The sequence below is a fragment of the Hypanus sabinus genome, chromosome 2 (genome assembly GCF_030144855.1).
Source record: "Hypanus sabinus isolate sHypSab1 chromosome 2, sHypSab1.hap1, whole genome shotgun sequence".
NCBI lineage: Eukaryota > Metazoa > Chordata > Chondrichthyes > Myliobatiformes > Dasyatidae > Hypanus > Hypanus sabinus.
Window position 1 is genome coordinate 199,111,712 of NC_082707.1, and position 18,516 is coordinate 199,130,227.

Consider the following 18,516-nt stretch of genomic DNA (forward strand, 5'->3'; position numbering starts at 1 on the left):
GCTCAATACAGATCAAAGGCATCCAGGTGAGATTATGCAACGTAAGTGTCAAATGTGCACCAATTTTTAGGTTATTTCTAATGTTGTTTCATCAGGTAATCAGATTTTTGGGTGTGATGTACAGAACCACAAAATGACTTAGCTCAACAGTCCATTCCTCGTTTGTGGTCTAGAACAGAGAGCAACAATATTATTCTATTGTCCCTTACCTTGTTTGACAAAACCTTAAAGTAAATTTATTATCAAAGTGCACATGTCACCATATACTACCCTAAGGTTTCCTGTTCTTTTTCTTGCCGGCTTTCACAGTAAGTATAAAGAAACACAATAGAATCAATGAAACACTGCACACAATGAAGATGGATAAACAATCAATATGCAAAAGATAACAAACTGTGCAAATGCAAATAAGAAAATAAAACAATAATAATAGATAAGTCATCAATTTTGAGAACTCAAGTTGTAGAGACCTTTAAAATGAGTTCTTAGGTTGTGAAATCAATTCAGATTGGAGCTTGTGAGGCTTCCCAATCTGGTTCAAGAACCTGATAGCTGTGGGGGTAATAACTGCTTTTGAATCTGGTGGTGTGGGATCCGAGGCTCCTGTACCTCCTTCCTGATGGCAGTAGTGAGAAGAGAACATGACCTGGGTGGTGAGAATCCTTGATAATGGACAGTGCTCCTTGTAGATGTTCTCACTTGTGGGGAGGGCTAAATACATAATGGAGATGCAACCCAAGAGCACTTTTCACTGAGACTTGCTACTTAGTGTCCTAGCCAGGAGCAACAATTTCACCTGACAGGTATATTTCGGTGCATGTATCAATAAGGAATATTGATCAATATTAATGATTCTCCTCCAGTCCATTCTACTCTTAGCCTTTGAGCAAATGCTTCTATTCCATTTTTTTGGTTTAGATTCAGGAATTGACATCTTTTGAAGTCAGACCCTTTTGCATATTTTCTGCTTAAATAGGCATTAAAAGCAGGAATTTCTGGTGGCCATCCATTTCAATTCCAGTTTGCATTCAGACATGTCAGTCTGAATGCTGCTTCTGCTACAATGAGGCCACTCTCAGGTTGGTGGAGCAGCATCTTATATTCTGCCCAGATAGTCTCCAAACTGATGACATGAACATCAATTTCTCCAACTACAGGTACTGTTCCGCTCCCTCTTCCCTCTTCTTCACTTACCTGCCTCCCTCTTAGCTCTTCACATCACCTCCCTCTGGTGACCCACCTCCTCTCCTTTCCTATCAAGTTCCTTCTTCTCCAGCCCTTTACTTTTTCCACTTATCACCTCTCAACTTCTTACTTCATCCCCCCACCACCACCTTCCCCCCCCCCCAACCAGGCTTCATCTATCACCTTCTAGCTTGCATTCCTTTCTCTCCCCCTACCTTATTCTGACATCTTCCCCTTTTCTTTCCAGTCCTGATGAAGGATCTTTTCCTGTGACATCGACTGATTATTCCTTTCTATAGCTGCTTGATCTGCTGAGTTCCTCCTGCATTTTGTGTGTGTGTTGTGTTACATCGCAATAATATTTTAAATCTTTAACCCTCAAACCAAAGTCTGCATATGCTTTCTGCATAATATCTTAACATTTGTTTTTATTCTTATTTGTTGTTTTTTGAAAAGGTGGCGTTGTTCTTGTTTAGGTGAATAAAATAGTTCAATTCTATTAGCAACAGCAGGATGATGAGAAGCAAAGGAAGCTGATTTCAATTCCTTTTAACAGCTTCTGGTTGGTAAACTGCTGTTGTTTTAATCCCTGTGGGTCTTGTCTGATAAAACTACAGTTTTTAACAAAGCAGGGTGACCCTCTGTGAAGGTGAAGTACATTACTTACTAAAGAGGTGTCATTGCTGAGGAATAATCTGCACATAATTAAAAGGAAGTTGATTATTGTAAAACTACAGTAGCCTTAAATTGTGTATACTGCATCAGTCTAAGGATCTAATCTAGACACTCATTGGCCAGCCGTTCTAATGTGAGAAATTATGAAAAAGTATCACAGAGAATAATCTCAAAGCCATGTTAACCATGTTATTCCTCACTATAAGCACAACTATTGTCCCTATGATATGTCCACCGGGGGTACAATCCCTTTGCATGTGGCACGCGTGCACAATTGGCAAATATGAGGGATGATTGTAACTCGTGGCCTAAGTTAGAGGGAATCAATTTTAGAAAACCTAATACATTTATTTTTCAACATAGTCCCTTCCTGCATTAACACACTTAGTCCAGCGGTCCTGGAGCATAAGGATCTTGGACCTCCAGAAAGTGTCCACAGATGGGGGATGAGTTATACAGTCCTTATTTTATGCACATGCAGGTCAACTCTTTGAGTGATTATGCAGAAAGTTTGAAGTTAATAACTCATCTCCTTCTACTTTAGGCCACAAACTTATCAATCACCCCTGATGAGTTATTAACTTCAACCCATGAAGTAGCGGTTTGAATCCAAGGTTAAAACCAATTGGTGAATTGCTGGCATTCAAAATAATGATGACCAGGTATCAAGAAAAGAAACAATATGGTGTTTTCCTTTCGAGTCAGTTATTTTGTGTCATTTGAGGTTTAGAACACTTCAACACAAGTTGCAGCACATCAGAGCTAATGAGTGGCAGTACTACCATGCTGTGCAAGAGGGAAGCGAACCATTAGTTTTTCTCTTAATACTAGGAATTTCTGTTATAAAAATACCACTCCCAGAGGACAATCCCGGAATGGGAACAGGCTCCCCTTGAGGAATGGTGTTGAAAAATTAGACATCAGAATCTGCATATTCTGCACTTACCCTTTCAGGACCGATGTGCTGTTTCTACTTCCATGTACAGGAATATAATGAGGTTATGATTTCCCTGTTTCAATAAGGAAGTTCCTCAGCCAGCCATTTCAAAGTAAGTCACTGTGGAAAGGTTAAAATGAGAAAAGTGCCAGAGGTTCAATTTTCAGTTGTTGTATTCTGAATCAGGGCTCAGCAAAACATAATTTTTGAGGTGTTTAATGATCAGAGGCACCTGCGTAGTATGAAAGATGCAATCAGTGATGAAACTATTCTGTTAAAAATTCTACTCACTGTGAGGGTTTTACTGCATTTATTTCTACTACTCTGTTTTGCAGTTTTTAAAATTTTAAATGTTTCAAGTATATTTCAGTTCTTTATGTCAGTGTTTAAGCTTCACACCAGAAGAAGGAAATCTTTATCAAGATGAATTTACAGCAAGAAACAAGGCATTTCCCAGTATTGTAGAGATCAAATGAATGGCTGAGTGGGTGGAAGTTAAAGAATCTGTTCCACAGTGTGTGCCTTTTAAAGAGACGGGCCCAATTTTGGAACCAAAAAAAGGTAGCAAATATGTTGAACGAAGTCAAAATTCTCTGGAAATCCACAGAAGCCAAGTTAGCCTCTGGAAGAGGATTGACATTCTGATATTTCAAGGCAAGAACTTCTTCTGCAGCAGATGCTACAAATTCCTTCCTTGTGTAGAACAAGTACACAGAGCACCTTTAGAGTGGCTCAGCTGGGAAATGCCTGTGCTATTCGCACAGATAACTGTTATTGACCAGTGGCAAATGAGTGTAAAGTATCAGTTTCAGTTGCATCAGGTATTCAGATTGTGAAAGATTGCTGTAAAAGACCAAACTGTTTATGAATTTATAAGAAGGAGTGGTTGGCTGTGTGTTAACATTCTTACTGTAAGCTCATCTTTCAGTTATTTTTTTCAGTCCTGTTAAGGGGCTGAGCTGTTTGTTCATGTGGGATTTTTGAAAGTCAATCCACTCAGCCGATTACCTGGCCGGTGATTGTTCTCCTGCGAGAAACGAAATTGAAAATACACATCCGTTTTCAGATCTATGCCCATTGCTGATGGCCCTGTTAAATGAATCACCCTTTTGACTGCCAAAACATTTGTTTTCAACTGCTCTGTATTTTTTTTTTTTGCCCAGCTTGCATTATTTGATCACATGGAGAGTTGTTTCCTATGTCATGCAAAGGTTGATATTGTATTCCCTCAGTAAGGGCCTTACCTTTGTCAGTCTTCACAATTCCCTCTGACCTTCCCCTCTCTGAGGCAGAACATTGTGTCCTCAGTCAGGGCCTTGCCTTTGTCCCCCTGCGTCTGCACCTCAGTGAGTACCACACCCGTCATGTCACTGAGCTCTTCTTCCACCACCTCCATCTCCATGCCAACGTCTTCAGCAAGGACTTGCCATCCCACGTTGATAATCCCTTCCCCTGTCTTACTGTCATACTGCAATTTGAGAGGAAGAAGCATAAGTCACATATATCAGCATCAGAATGGAATAAGGGGAATTGCAGACACATGAGAGAGGAGCTTTCCCAGATGGATTGGAGGAGGATACTGTCAGGGGTCATGGCAGAGATGGCTGACGTTTCAGGGATTAGTTCACATTGCTCAGGATAGATGTGTCCCACAGAAGAAGTTCTCAATGGCAGGGGGTAGGCAACTTTGGCTGACAAATGAAGTTAAGGACGGCATAAAAGCCAAGGAAAGGGCATATAAGGTAGGAAAAGTGAGTGAGAAGTTGGATGATTCAGAAGCTTTTAAAATCCAACAAAAGGCAAACAAAAAAAAACTATAAGAGGGGAAAAGATTAAATATGAGGGCAAATTAGCCAATAATATAAAGCAGGATGCTATATTTTTTAGTTACATAAAGAGTAAAAAGGAGTGGGAGTTGATATTGGACCACTGGTAAATGTTGTTGATGTCGTAATGGGGGACAAGAAATGGAAGGTGAAGTTAATGAGTATTTGCATCAGTCTTCACTGTGGAAGATACTAACAGTGAGCCAAAGGTCCATGAGTATCGGATAGCAGGAGTGAGTGCCACTGCTATTTCAAAGGAAAAGTGCTAGGCAAACTCTAAGGTCTTATGATGGATAAGTTACCTAGGCCAGATGGACTACACCCCAGAGGCCTGACAGAAGTTGCCAAAGAGATAACATATGCATTGGTCAAGATCTTTCAAGAATCACTTGATTCTCAAGTCACTTTTTATTGTCATTTTGACCATAACTGCTGGTACAGTACACAGTAAAAACGAGACAATATTTTTCAGGACCATGGCGCTACATGAAACAGTACGAAAACTACACTGAACTACGTGAAAACAACACAGAAAAAAAAACTAGACTACAGAAATTAATGGCAGACATTAATTTGGGGTCAGTCCAGGCTCTGGGTATTGAGGAGTCTGATAGCTTGGGGAAGAAACTGTTACATAGTCTGGTCGTGTTTGGAGTCTATTATTAAGGATGCGATTTTGGGGTATTTGGAGACTAATGATAAAATAAATCAAAGTCCTCATGGTTTTTGTAAAAGAAAATCTTGCTTAACAATTCTGTTAGAATTCTTTGAGGAAGTAACAAGCAGGGTGAACAAAAGAGAGGCAGTAGGTTTTCAGAATGCATTTGATAAGTTGCAACACATGAGGCAGCTTAACAAGGTAAAATCTTATGGCATTACAGGGAAGATATTGACGTGGATAGCGGAATGGCTGAGAAGCAGGAGGCACTGAGTGGGAATAAACTGGACTTTTTTTGGTTGGCTGCCAAGGACTAATAGTGTTCCTCTGGTGTCAGTATTAGGACCACTAATTTTCACATTGTTTGGCAATGATTTAGATAGTGCAATTGATGCATTTTTGGTAAAAGAAACAATAGTTTTTTTTTACCATAAGAAATAGGAGCAGAAGTAGGTGCAGACTATTATCTAAATGGGGAGAAAGTTCAAACATCAGAGGTGCAGAGAGACTTAGTAGTCCTTGTGCAAGTTTCACAGAAGTTTAATTTACAGGTTGAGTCTGTGCCGAAGAAGGCAAATGCAATGCTGGCATTTATTTCAAGAGGAATAGAATATAAAAGCAAGGAGATAATGCTGTGACTTTAAAACACATTGGTTAGGCAGCACTTGGAAAATTCTCAGCAGTTTTGGGTCTCATATCTCAGAAAGGATGTGTTGTGATTGGAGAGGGTCCAGAGGAGGTTCACGAGGATGATTCCAGGAATGGAAGGTTTAACATATGAGGAGTATTTGGTACCTTTGGACCTGTACTCACCGAAATTTAGAAGAGTGCGTGACAATCTCATTGAAACCTACTGAATGATGAAAGGACTAGATAAGGTGAATGTGGAGAGGATGTTTCCTATGGTGGGGGTACCCAGAACTAGAGGGCACAGTCTCAACATTGAGAGTCGACTTTTTAGAACAGAGGTAAGAAAGAATTATTTTTAGCTAGAGAGTAGTCAATCTGTGGAATCTTCTGAAACAGACTGCAGTGGAGGCCAAGTCCATGGGTATATTTAAAGCAGAAGATGATAGTTTCCTGATTGGTCAGGACAAGAAAGGATGTGGTGAGAAGGCATGTGTATGGAGTTGAGTGGGATCTGGGATCAGCCATGATGGAATGGCAGTGCAAACTCGATGGGCTGAATGGCCTAATTCTGCTCCTATGTCTTATGGTCTTGAGCCAATGTCCTCTTCCTGGACACCTCTCTCTGAAAGTTTTTATTGCTAACTGCTGTAGAGACAGCAACTGCCTCAACGTTACCACTCCTCTCCCCAATTCAAAGCTCACTCCTTCTAAACAAGCTGCTCTCCACTCTCTCCACACTTACCTTAACCTCACCATCAAACCTACAGACAAGGGGCATAATGTAGGAATCTGGCGGTCTGACCTCTATCCCTCAGGTGGCAACTCTCAGACACCTCCCCGTACTTGCCCCTTGAGCAAGACCCCAGAGCTCCAAATCATTGTCTCCTGTACCATCACTAACCTTGTTGACTCTAGGGATCTCCCACCCACTGCCACCAACTTCTTAGTTCTCTTACCCTTCACCTTCCATTTCTACATCCTACCCAAGATTCATAAACTTCTTGTTCAGATAGACCCATTGTTTCTGCTTGTTCAAGCCCTACCAAACTTGTATCTGCATACATCAACTCTGTTTTATCCCCATGGTTCAGTCCTATATCCATGATACTTCACACTCCCTGTATCTTTTCAATGACTTCAAGATCCCTTGTCCTGACTGTCTTATTTTCACCATGGATGTCCCGTCCCTATACACCTCCATTCCCCTATCATGAGAGCCTTGCAGCTCTCCAGTTCTTTCTTGACAACAGACCCAACCAGTTCCCCTCCACCACCACTCTCCTTCATCTGGCAAACCTGGTTCTCACTCTCAGTAATTACTTTTCAGCTACTCCCACTTCCTTCAACCCAAAGGAATATCCATGGGGATTTGTATGCGTCCCGGTTATGCCTGCCTTTTTGTTGGCTATGTGGAACAGTCTATGTTCTAAGCTTACGCTGGCACCACTCCCCAACTTTTCTTATGCCACATAGACAACCTTATTGGTGCTGCTTCCTGCACCCATGCTGAGCTTGTCAGCTTCATCAACTTTGCCTCCAACTTCTCTCAAATTTATTTTGTACAATTCTGACACAACCCTCTCCTTTCTCAATCCCTCTGTCTTCCCCAGAGCTGCTTCCACCACCTCCCCCGCCCCCACGCTCTACCCTCTCTGTCGAACTCCCCTTCCTCCAACCCTTTATCTCTTTCACCAACTTCGTTACTTCACCTCCTCCCCCTCTCCTGGTTTCACCTATCACCTGCCACCTTGTACTTCTTCCTCTCCTCCTCCCACCTTCTTATTCCGAGTTCCATCTTTTTTTCCTGTCCTGCGAGGGGTCCCAGCCTGAACCATCGACTGTTTATTCATTTCCAAGGTCCAAGGACCTGGTGAGTTCCTCCAGCATTTTGTGTGTGTTGCCATTGTATTTATCATCCTGCTGAACCAAGTGATCATGAGTGTAAACTAGGGTGCCATGGTAGTGTAGCAGTTAGCACAGTGCAGTTATGGCTCAGGGCGTTATACTAGTTTGTACCCTTTCCCTGTGACTTCACGGGTTTTTTTCAGGTGTTCCAGTTTCCACAAACAGTCCAAAGAAATATTGATTTGTAGGTTGATTGCTCATTGTAAATTGTGCTGTCATTAGTCAAGTGTTTTAAAAAAAAAAATGATGTTTGCTAGGTGGAACTAGGTGGAACTTGGTTGAGCTGGAATGGCCCTTTCCATGTTCTATCTCTAAATAAATAAAATAACTTGCAGTTAGTGATTTCTAACCCCTGCAGTTCCTTGCCTAAACTATTTTGTGAAGACCATGAGCCTTCCTCGTGGGTTTCACTATTATTCCATGGTTTTGTCCGTGTTGGCAACAGGTCATACTGTGACCCAGTAGATCCCAGTAGATGTCACATTGATGAACCAGTTGCCAGTAACAAATTCTGAAATATAAAGGGATACAAGGAATGACTCAACATTACCAAAAATCTATGAAATCACCATGCAAGGGTAGCCAGCTCTTGGTAACCCTGTTTCTAGAGTTCTCAATGAGACGAGATCAAACCTCTGTATGTCAAAGGTCACCAATGCATGGATTTCGTGTTGTGGTTCCCTCTAAACTGCACCACAGTGTCTCATCTGCAGCTATATGTGCTGGCTGGGGATTGATAAACAGATTGAAGACTTGGACAAAAGCTGCTCAAGGTGCCGAAAAGGTTAAAATGCACCCCAAAGGCACTGTTACATCAATGGGAGTGGCATTCTTCATCATAGCAAAGAAGGCATGTTGACTTTGCTGGACCATTCATGGACTCCATGTTCCTCATTGATGTGGATGCTTATTTGACATGGCCAGAGGTTATATCAATGAAGCCAACTAGCTCAGCAAAGACTGTCTGCGCTCTGAGGACTATCTTTGCTAGAAATGGCTTACCAGAAAAAAATTGTGACAACAGACCACAAAACACGTCAAAAGAATTCCACCTGTTCATGAAGAAAAATGTCATCACACATTTCAAGTCAGCTTCTCACCACCCAGCAGTGAATGGGTCAGCTGAAAGGTTTATCCAAACCTCCAAGAAGTCCATTGAAGTGAAGGGCAAGGAGCACTTTTTTTCTAAAACTGCCTTTCTCTGTATGAACTCTGGTCATGCAATGACCAATCAAATACTTGTAATGCTGTTTGTGACCAGGAATTTGAGGTCTCATATAGACAACCTATGGAGGGAAGTGCAGGATAAACAGTTCAGCCAGTTGCCAAGTGAAGCAACAAGGAGCTTCGAGATTGGACAGGAATTCCTAGCGCCTGGTTACAGAGAAGACAAGTGGGGATCTGGTAGGATAGCTACAAGAACTGGACCACTGACGTGCACAGTGATGTTGGAGATCAGACAAGGTGATGTCACCTGGACCAGCTATTGTATGCTCAATCAAATAACACGCTTGAGTTTATTGCATCCAACAGGATAGATATATTACAGTCACCAGGCTTGCCTCTCAGTGATGATGTCACTGACAGAACGTGACAGCAGAAGCTGAGAAACCTTTACAAACCTAATGCCACTCCACAGTTCTAGAGGAGCTATACTGAAAGAAGCAGAACACCACCCAAAGGACTGAACCTTTAGAACTGTGAGGTTAGTTATGGACTGTTACTGTGAAAGCATCTTTATTTGAAATATGGATTGTGAAAAGGAAGTTGAATGTTTTGTGCATATCCAGTTTTATGTTGCAGTAATCTAAAGGGGGAGGAAGTGTAATGAATAATCTATTTTTTTTAGAGCAATGTCTCCCACCCGCACCCCAGCACTATATATTGATCTGTTGTCTGTGCATGCACAGTTATCTACACATGTGCATTGTCCTCTCTTGCTCACGCTACGATATCAATATACCAGTTAAAGTCATCTCCACATCTGTGCTTTTATTTATTATATATGTAGTTGTGTACAGACACAACATCTACCATGAAGAGATGAATTGGTGACTGCTTTAGAGGAACACTCCCATTCAGTCCACCAGCATGACCTGCATTGCCAATTGCCTGTATCTTTAATTTTGGCTCTTTCCCACTTTGACCTTTTCCTCAAATACAATCCAATTGTTATGAATTCCCGTAACTGGATCACTTACCAGCAAAGGTAGAGAGGTCCGTTGAAGTCTGATGGTACTATTTTTAAAAGTACTTATTGCTAAAGGGCACAAAAAGAAGATTAATGCAAACATACAGATAATATACGTCATCAATACTAAATCTAAGCGCGGGTGTAATAATAACGGATAAGAAATAACTCTATCGTTGTCTAGGGGTTACTGTATTGTCCGATGGAAAGATAAGTCACTATCAGTTCATTCAAGCTGCAGCGTTGTTGGGTTTAAAAGTGATGCGGTTTAAACTTGCCCCAGGTCTTTTATGACGCCAATCCGTTGAGTCAGGGGAGCGGGCTTCCCCGTTGTTAGCTAAAAGCTGTTTTCCATGGTTCCAGCCACCAATTCCAGCCACGGAATCGAATGCACGTGGCTTCTTTCAAATGACCTCCTGCTGTTATGTGGTCGCTTAACGTTTCTTCTGGTGCGTCTGAGGGGCTGTTCCCCAGACCCTCTTTTATCCTGACTCACAGGGTCTCAGATGTCAATCAGGTTGAGATGATGCAACCGCCCCCTTGGTTCATTGCCTGGGGCTTCGATGCATCGCACAGGATGCAATACACAAGCCCATCTCCAAGAGACAATAGCTGGTATCAATGGGTCCGCCTTTCAGAGGCCAGTACTGTCTATAATAGACAGTAGGTGCAGGAGTAGGCCATTCGGCCCTTCTAGCCTGCACCACCATTCACTGTGATCATGGCTGATCATATTCAATCAGTACCCCATTCCTGCCCTCTCCCCATATCCCTTGACCCCCGCTATCTATTAGAGCTCTATCTAACTCTTTCTTGAATGCATCCAGAGACTTGGCCTCCACTGCCTTCTGGGGCAGAGCATTCCACATATCCACCACTCTCTGGGTGAAAAAGTTTTTCTGCATCTCTGTTCTAAATGGCCTACCCCTTATTCTTAAACTGTGGCCTCTAGTTCTGGACTCACCCATCAGCGGGAACATGCTTCCAGCCTCCAGCGTGTCCAATCCCTTAATAATCTTACATGTCTCAATCAGATCCCCTCTCATCCTTCTAAATTCCAGTGTATTGTCTATTGTCCTCCCAGAAGTTCAAGGACTTACCACTTAGTAGTTTAATTGATCCTTGTAAATTGTCGTGTGATTACTGTAGTGTTAAATAGGTGGGTTGTTGGGCAGTGAGGCTCATTGGACCTGAAGTGCCTGTCCCATGCTGTATCTCAACATAAATAAATATTCTGGGAAGGCTTTGGAAAAACCTTACAATTTGACTTTACTCAATATTTTCAAGAGCTACAAATTTGCAAATGCAACAATACATCAGAAATTAAGTTGAAGAAGGCAACAAAAGCATGAGATAATTTGTTGAAGGAAAGATTCTGAGACAGAATTGGCTAGCAAGCCCACAATAGCAGGGTACTTGACTACACCACAAAGTTGACAATTTTCACCAAGAATCGTCACCATGGTGGAGAGAGGCTTCTGAGTTCCTGAGATCCCAACTGTGATGATGTTCGGAGCTTAGCAATCTGGTGCTTAGCTTCTGGTAGTGTCACCCATGGTAGTAAAGTTAAGGGGGAGGTTCCAGACAGAGATACAGCCAAAATCTCAGCAGTCGAGCTGTTAAAAGATGATGACATATCACAATAGCAGCAAAGGTGTAAGGAGGCCATGGCAGTGAAGGGTCCCAGTCATCTTGCATTCCATGATCCTGGACCTTGACCCCCATCTGTCAGTCAAGGTGGTTGCCTGTGCATCAGCCTTTCCACATTTGTAAATCTGACAGGAGCAAAGAATATTGGGAATGGCGAGGATGGAGCACTGTGGGAGGGGTGTGGGACAGGTGGCAGAGGAGGAGTGCCAGTGGTGGTGGGTAACACTGTGCAGCCAGCTCTGAGAAGCCAGGCAAGGGAAGGTCATTTGATTCCAAACAATTGGCTTATTGATCATTACAGAATGCCTTTCTGGTGCTTCCCCTTTTCCCAACCAAGATTTTCCCCCTCCCTGACTCCTTCCCATTCTCAGTCCACAATAGAGACTCATATCAGAATCAGGTTTATCATCACTCACATATGTCCTTTTTTCTTTGCAGCTGGAGGACAGTGCAATTCACACAATTACTACAGTACTGTAGTAAAAGTCTTAGGCACAGCAGCTATTTATAGCAATTTAAAATGACCTGGTGCTACAACTGTCACGATAGGTTGTTTCACCTGGGTTGCAAATCCCTGAAGAATTTAATGGCCAGTAAGAGCTGACAAACTGATCATGGACTATAAGTGACGTGCTGCAATGGGTTTAAGAATTACTGGGGTAGAGAATTCAGTCATTCAAATGAGACCCAAGAAGTTGGTGATCAAAATTTTCAATACAACGTACAAAGTATTTAAATTCATGAAGACACTAATTTTAAAGCCACCAGTTTTGAACAGATTCTGAGGCATTTTAAATGGATCACCTTGAACCAGATGGACTGAAGGATCTATTTCTGTGCTGTACTTTTCTGTGACTCTATGGACTACACGGAGAAATGATCCTCAGGCATTTGTGCCTAGAGGGGATCCATCGATGATGTCAGGTGTAGTTTGCAGTGAAGAGTTCATTAAATTATTGGATATTATTACAAATATTTAAAAGCTAATTTCACTTGTGTGAATACTTGAGATGAGGAGCAGTTATTATCCCTCGTCCTTGAACCAGTGATGATAATTTCACTTAACTTCGTTCTCCCCATCACTGAACTGTTCCCAAAACTTATGGAATCACTTTCAAGGACTTTTCATTTCATGTTCTTGATATTTATTGCCTATTTATTATTGTTATTATTATCATTTATTTGTATTTACAGAGTTTATTGTCCTCTTACACATTGGTTGTTTGTCTGTCCTGTTGGATGCATTCTTTCGTTTCTGCTTTTGTGTTTCTTGTATTTACTGCAAGTGCCCTCAGAAAATGAGTCTCAGGTTGTATACTTTGATAATAAATTTACTTTGTACTTTATTTGTCTATGATACATTGTTGTACACAGACACTGCAGTTTAACTGAGAGTTACGATTTCCAATAAAGTATTTCAATTTATAATTCTACAATTGTCTATTACCATATTTATTTAATTAGCAATACAATGCTGAGTAGGTCCTTCTGGCTCTTCAGACTAAGCTGCCACAACAATCCCACAACCCCAATTTAACCCTAATTCAATCATGGTACAATTTACAATGACCAATTAACCTGCCCAGTATGTCTATGGACTGTGGGAGAAAACTCAAGCACCTGGGGGAAACCACACATTCTATGAGGATCTACAGTGACTCCCTATGGAACGGTACCGGAATTGAACTCCGAACTCCAGAACGGCCCAAGTTGTGACAGTATCATGCTAACAGGTACTCTACCAAAATGGCTGCTTTTGGCAACTCTAAGAACTGCATAAAGTGTGAGAGGAAGACACTTCATCTTTCAGTTAACCACTTTTCAGTCTCTCCAGGATCAACTTTGCATAACACTGTCAGACAATTAATCTACAGTTACTACTTTTTATATTGAGGATACAGTGTGTAAAGAGGCTCCTCACCCAGCAACCCCCCACCAAGTTAACACTAGCTGCCTCACAGGACAATTTACAATGACCAGTTGACCTACTGACAAGCACATCTTTGGACTGTGGGAGGAAAACTGAACAGCCAAAGCAAACCCACATGGTCACGGAGAGGATATACAAACTCCTTACGGGCAGCGGTGTGAATTGAACCCAGGCTGCCTGTCCTGTAAAGCCTTGTGCTAACCACTACACTATCAATCTGCCCCACGATTTATTTCTTTAGCTGCTAATTCACCACTCGCAGCTGCCTTGCAAAGTCTTCCCGGCTGTTATTTCATTTCAAAAACAAAATGGAAGGCGTGCCAGAAATAAATCCAGGACATTCTGTAAATACTCAACGGATCAGGCTGCAGCTTTGTATAGAGGAGGAAAATTAGTATTTTGGGACCACCTATTGAGTGAGACCTGCCTGAAACTGTGCAAACACAAAGCAGGGGCCCCCATGAGCCAGAAGAGAAGGCCATCAAATCATGTAACCCTGCTGTCTTCACAAATATCACTCTGTGATCAGGATAGGGGCCGAACATTTGGAATACAGTATCTCAGCCTGATTTATGAATCTGCTAATACTAATCCACATGGTGCTACTTGGGCCATTATTTCCAACCATTAAGCACAATAGTCATACAATTAACTTTGTGACCTCCCATAAAACCCCTATCAATACAGATAATTGATTATCATTAATAAAGTCATGATTTCTGTTCTTTTGAGTTGACCTCAGACCTCCAAGCCTTAATATGCCAGTTAATGTAACCATATAATATTTAAAATGTAAACAAGTCATAACACCACACCCTCATTTTAAAAAAATAACCACATCTCTCACAGGACAGGAAGATACCATTTTAACCTCTCGTATCGCTGTTTATATACCCATGTTATTATACTCTGATGATATCTGAGGACATTTAGTGAATTAACAATTAGGGTGTGATGGTGTGAAAATCCTTAAGATGCTAATTGGAAATTATACACTACTGGGAGCTAACTTTGCTGAATTATGATTAAATTTAAACCAATTATTTTACTACTTCTCACTTCAACAATTTTTTGAACTGTATTAAATAAGAAGGGTGATAGAAATGTGCTATCTGATCCCAAGTCCTCAGCAGTGGCTCAATAGACGGGATGCTTTCTGCTGAGTCAGAGAAAAAATTAGGGACAACGTGGCACTCTGAAGGACTGCTTCACTGTTAATGTTATCGTCCTTTGGGTGAGGTATTTTCACAACCTAATATGACCTTTGGGGCAGAGGAAAGAAAAAGAGCATGTGGTGTTGTTTTGTAGAAAAGTGAGGAAGTGGTTAAACCTGATGTCCTGGTAAATATTTGTTCTTCAGTAAAATAACAAGATAGCTAGTTTTATTGTATTAGTTCAGGATCTTGCTGTGCGCAACTTGCAACCTCTATCGTCCTTTCTGCGTTTATTTCTAACATTAAACTTCAAAACTATTTCTTTGGCTATAAACTGCTTTGAACAACCTGAATCATTGAAGCCCCTATAGAAATATATCTATTTTTTAGAATTCTATTCTCCTGATACAAAGTATAGGAATTTATCGTGTTTTTGTATATATATACAGTGGATTCTAGTTCATTGGGACACATCGAGACCAGTATGTTTTGGCCCAATTAAGTGGCTGCCCCAATTAGCTGGTTTCCTGGAAATAGTTAAAAACATATAAAAATTACAAGCTACTATTTAACAGAGTAACAAATAATGTATTTAAATGAAATACAGAACAAATTAGAACACTACCAATGCTACTACAGTACTATAATACTGTATTAGATTTTTAATGGTTATTAATGGGGAATTCATGCAGTGTATGCTGCTGTGCTCTTTTGACTGTAAATTAACAAAATCATTGCTGATAATGAATTGCCTTCACACCACGCTTTTGACATTTGCACCCCCCAAATCTTCACTTTCATTGTAACATTCAAGGTGATTGTTGATATCTTCAAATTTGTCGCAGTTCCTAATTTGTTGAAGTAATGAAATCATTTAATTTTAATTCCTGGCCATTTTGGGCGTCTCCAAAGTAACAGGTAGCATCTATGAAAAAGAGTAAATAGTCAAAGTTTCAGCCCGAGACCCTTCATCAGCACTGGAAAGGAAGGGGAGGAGTCAAAGGAAGAAGGTGAAGGAGTGGGAGGAAGTAGTACAAGGTGATAGATGAAACCAGGAGAGTAGTGAAGTAAAGAGCAAGGAAGTTGGAGGAAGGGATAAAGGGCTGGAGAATGGGGAATCTGATCGGAGAGGACAGAAGGTCATTAAAGAAAGGGAAGGGGAGGAGTACCAGAGGGAGGTGATGGGCAGGTAAGGAGAGAAATTGTGAGAGGGAAACAGGAAAGAAGAATGGTGAAGGGAGGCAATCAAGAGATCTATGTTCATGCCATCGGGGTTGAGGCTACCCAGATGAAATATAAGATTTACTCCTCCAACCTGTGTTTGGCCTCATTATGGCAGAATGAGAATGGGAAGTAGAATTGAAATGGGTAGTCACTGAGAAATCTCACTTTTTATGACAGACAGAATGAAGGTGTTCCATCTGGATAGCCTCCAACCTGATGGCGTAAACATCAATATCTCAAACCTACTAGTTGTTCTACCCTCTCCTTCATCATTCCCTATTCCCATTTCCCTCTCTTACTTATCTCCTTACCTGCCTATCACCTCCCTCTGGCACTCCTCCCTCTTCCCTTTCTTCCATGGTCTTCTATCCTCTCCTATCAGATTCCCCCCTTCTCCAGTCCTTTATCTCTTTCACCATTGAACCTGAGAACATTACAGCACAGAAACTGGCCTTTTGGCCCTTCTTGGCTGTACTGAGCCATTTTTCTGCCTAGTCCCACTCACCTGCACCTGGACCATATCCCTCCATACCCCTCTCATCCATGTACCTGTCCAAGTTTTTCTTAAATGTTAGAAGTGAACCTGCATTTACCACTTCATCTGGCAGCTCATTCCACACTCCCACCACGCTCTGTGTGAAGAATGTTCCCTTTAAACTTTTCCCCCTTCACACTTAACCCATGTCCTTTGTTTTTTTTTCTCCCCTAACCTCAGTGGAAAAAGCCTGCTTGCATTCACTCTATCTATACCCATCATAATTTTATATACCTCTATCAAATCTCCCCTCATTCTTCTACACTCCTCTGAATAAATTCCTAACCTATTCAACCCTTCTCTGTGTTACGAAATCCTGTAACTGGATCACTTACCAGCAAAGATAGAGAGGTCCGTTGAAGTCTGATGGTACTATTTTTTAAAGTCTTTATTTATGAAAGGGGCACAAACGTAAGATTAATACAAACACTCAGATAAAATACGTAGTCACTACTTAATCTAAAAGCACGGGTCTAATAATAACCATCAATAAGAAACAGCTAGATCGTTTGTCTAGGGGATAATATAGTGTCCGATGGAAAAATAAAAGTCACTCAAATTCCTGCAGGCTTCTGGCGGTCGGTGGAGGGGGGGGCGCTGGGTTTCCACTTGTTGGAGAGAGAGAGAGAGAGAGATTGGTGAGAAAAGGAAAACTTGCCCGGGTCTTTATGAAGCAAGTCCGTTGAATTAGGGGAGCGGGCTTCCCCGTTGTTAGTTAAAAGCGGTTTTCCGTGATTCCAGCCACAGACTCCAGGCCCGGAATCTAACGCACGTGGCTTCCTTCAAAATGGCTTCCCGCTACGACGGGATCACTATCGTATCTTCTTGGTGTGTCTGAAGGGGTTGTCTCCCCCAGACCCTCCTTTATACCTCCTTACGGGGTCTCAGGTGTCAATCAGGTTGGGATAATGCAATCTCTCTCTCAACCAGCCCACTTTGCCCGAGGGCTTTACACGTGGTCTCCATGAGACAATAATCAATGTCGCCTTATTTTGCATCCCGGTGGAACGTGGTATTCGGCACGTCTCTCTCTCCCACTTCCTGGGTCTACTGACCCCCCCCCCTCAACTAGTGCTCTTGCGATTCTCACAAAGGAGGGGGCTGCGGACAGAACACCTCCCCTCTTAAAGGTTTTTACCAGCGGTAAAAAAAAATGGATTCATACAGAGTCTTACAGGATTTTTGAATCTAACACAATACACAAGCTTTTCTTTTCACAGAGTACTACCGTTATACATTCAAGTCAGTATCTGAACAGTTAACGATTACAGTACCCTTTCTTTAATATCTTAACATCGCGTACCGTACTAAAGTCTTGTAGCATCAGACTTCAATTTAATAACCACCTATTTTTTTTATTTCTTTCCTTCAGCAACAAAACTAAGGAGGTGTGAGCTTAGCTTAGGTGCATCTACAAAAGTTTATGCGAATACTAATCGTTTCGGTCGTTTTACTTAACCGGCTGGTCTCCAAAGGGGCTGTCTTTATTATTCACAGGCTTTGGCACAATCCCGTACAACCTGCTTTGCTGTTTAAAATGGCATCCCCATTAACCGGTGAGTCCGCTCCCCCCCCCCCCCCCGTGGGGAACTTGAGTAATTTGGCGTGGTGAACTCCCGCCCGCCTCGTTCATAGGGGTTATTTTATCAACACCATGCCCCAAACTTAGACCATTTCCACCCAATTCTTTAATTTTACCCAGGTGGCTAGCCCTTTTGTCAAGACCCTTCAGGCTATTGGTTTTTAATTCGAACTGTTAGTTCAAGTAGCATTCATTTCAAATTCGGCCTCTTCACACCCCATCCTGGCATATCAATAGAGTGGGGGGCCCCGCTATCTCCCGGCTCACTCTGTGAGCGATCTGCCAGGTTTAAAATTTCTTCATTTGACTTGTGAACTACAGACTTTCCGTTTCCATCAATAATAATCCTTATCCCCCCATTCTTAAATTCTGCATTTACTTTGAACCCACCTTCGAGTACAAACACCGGGGAACTCACACTTCCCACGGTTACC